At 51.7% G+C, this 2,500-nt stretch overlaps 1 protein-coding gene across 1 annotated transcript in view; it reads left to right on the top strand.

Moving 5' to 3' along the window:
• Gdf11 (growth differentiation factor 11) overlaps nt 1-2,500 on the top strand; it is a 27,522-nt gene that overhangs the window by 14,974 nt on the left and 10,048 nt on the right. The gene's annotated exons all lie outside the window — the stretch shown is intronic.

The following is a 2,500-nucleotide window of genomic DNA, read 5'->3' as shown; positions in this document are numbered from 1 at the left end:
GGACTCTGTGGTGTTTGAGGTGCCTCAGCTCCTCTGACCTGGAGCACCTATTAGACAACAGGTGCATTTATCTCCTTTACCATTGTGCCTTCCTCCAGATACATGTTTGTTGAGGAATAGGAAGCTGTCCATTCTCCAAAGAAGCAGCACTATTTCTGTTTCTCAAGGTGTTTTCAGGGTGTGTTTTTGTTTGTGTGTGACTGGGTCTCCCGGGCAGTCCCGGAGCTCTCTGTGTGGACCAGGCTTGTCTCTGCCTCCAGTGCTCTGGGATTAAAGGCGTGCTCCACTATGCCTGGCTTGTCTGCAGTTTTGTTGGTTTCCTGGAGACAATGCTATCAGAGAAATATGTTTGAAAAGTCGGGTGCAGCAGAATATGTGGCAAAAGCAATCACGGCTCTGAGGGATCAGAAAGAAAGGAGAACCGTGAACTGGAAGCCCACTATTCCCTGCCTCTACTGATTGACTCCTAGATAATCTGCACAACTGGCTGAAGGTAGGAATTGTGATCTCCATTTCTAGATAAAGAAACTTGATTCAGGCTGGAGATACAGCTCAGTCGTAGAGTGCTTGCCTTGCTTGCACAGGCCCTTGCTTTCATCCCTACCTCCCCAGTCAAGGTAGAGGGAAGAGGAATGAGGACATAGAAACAGGGAGAAAAAAACTTGGTAAGATATCGAGAGGTCTATGTTTCGGTCAAGGGAGTTACCCCAGCTTTTTCTAGGTTGTGTTCATTAAGTTTCTATTCCTCAATGGGAATAGATCATTTATTCAGGGCCTCTTACCTGCTTTGTCTCTCCCCTCACCGCAGAATCCCAGTGGTAACCTCATTCCACCCCAGTTTCCAAACCTAACTCTGTTCTAAGATATTTTATTAAGTTTTAATTTCAGAGAGGAAACAGGAAAACCTTGTTCTTGGTCCAAGAATCCCAGTAGCGAAGTTTATATATTTTACATTTATCTAATTTTTCTGAGACAGGTCCTTCCTACAGGAGTTTATTCATTTTGTACGGTGAACATTTTGTGAATGACAGAACATTTTCAGTTTTGCCAAGGGATCTCCAGGCAAACTTGTCCAGGCAAAGAACTCTCTGGAGCATAGCTGAGTTTGAGGTCAGCCTGGAATGTATTTGAGACCCTGTCTCAAAGAAAGAAAGGAGAATAGGGAAAAGGAGTGAAAAGGGTTTAAGGGGAGGCGGAGAAGGAGGGAGGGAGAGAACTGAGGCCAGAGAAGAGATCACCAGTAGTAGTGGTTGCAGACCTTCAAGCTATTTTAGCATTGGCATTCTTCCTCGCATAGCATACTGCGTGCTGTCTGGCTCTGCTAGGGGTCACACCTGAATACCAAGGCTGGTCGCACTCCTGAGTTCTCCTGTTGCAGCTGTCTCCGCACTGGGCATCTGAGTAAAGACGCTGCTCCCACACTTATACCTAAAACTTCAAGCTCTTTCTCAGATGTGTAAGAGCCTACAAACACAAAGGCATAGCTAGGAACCCAGAGGAGGGGAGATTCCTTACCAGACACCACCTTTAAGTCCCACCTCATCTTGCCCTTCCCCTCATGTCTCCCACCCTTTCTAGCCTTTTGTTCCATTAAACCTCAATTTCAAGCTCACGGTCCTTCCAGTTAGTTTTCTTGTCATCACCTCCCCAACTTCTCAGCTTGTTCCTGGCCTCTTCCTCTCTTGACGTCCTTGAGCCCTGTGAAAAGTCAGCCTGATGGTTCGCTTTAGGGCGCCTTTCAGCATCCTGGGCTACCTCTGGTAGCTGTGGCCAGTCTTCACTTCTCCACCTCCTCCCCCCGGTGTCTCTCTCCACTCCCACCACGGCTGACTTGTCTCTGTAACTCCTCGCGATCCTTTCTCTGCACCTGCCTCCTCGGGAGCTCCCTCCAAGGTGTCCTCTGTCTCCACATCTCCTTTCCCTGGGCACTGAGCCTCTGTCCCTTCAGTTCCCTTGCCCACCTCTCCTGCTCCCTCCTGTTCCGCTCTGGAGGATTCGGTTAGCCGCCCCTCTTCGCGGGCTTTGTCTTGACTCTCTCCACTCTGACTGTCCCACTAGTTTTTCGGGTCGTTGTTCGTCTCTGCTCTAGCTCTCCAGCCAAGTCTCTCTCTTCTGTGACTTCTCTCTTTTGTCTCTCCCTCTTCCTTTCCTATCTGGGTCTCTTTGGATCTGCCTCTTCCCCAACCCCCAACCCCTACCCATCGCTGCGTCTGTCCCCGGTCTCTGGCTCGGTCCCTCCCGGCCTCCCCCTCCCCCTCATCTCTCGGTCTCTTCATCTTTCTCTGGGCCCGTGCTCCCTCGCTCCCTCCCTCTCTCTCTTTTCCTCGGCTCTCTCCGGCTCCCTCTCTCGCCTCGGCTGACAGCGCTACCTCTTTTGTTGGCTCCGCAGCCAATCGCGGCCGCTGACGACACGGGGGCCGGGGCTATAAAGAGCCCGGCCCGGGCTCGGGCCCCCCCAGCCGCCCGCCCCGGCCGCCCGCCCGCCCCGCCCGTGCGCCCG

Source organism: Psammomys obesus, unplaced genomic scaffold (assembly GCF_907164565.1).
Source record: "Psammomys obesus unplaced genomic scaffold, mPsaObe1.curated_primary_1811, whole genome shotgun sequence".
NCBI lineage: Eukaryota > Metazoa > Chordata > Mammalia > Rodentia > Muridae > Psammomys > Psammomys obesus.
The sequence above is the reverse complement of the archived record's forward strand: the minus strand, read 5'-3'. Positions and strand labels throughout refer to the sequence as shown.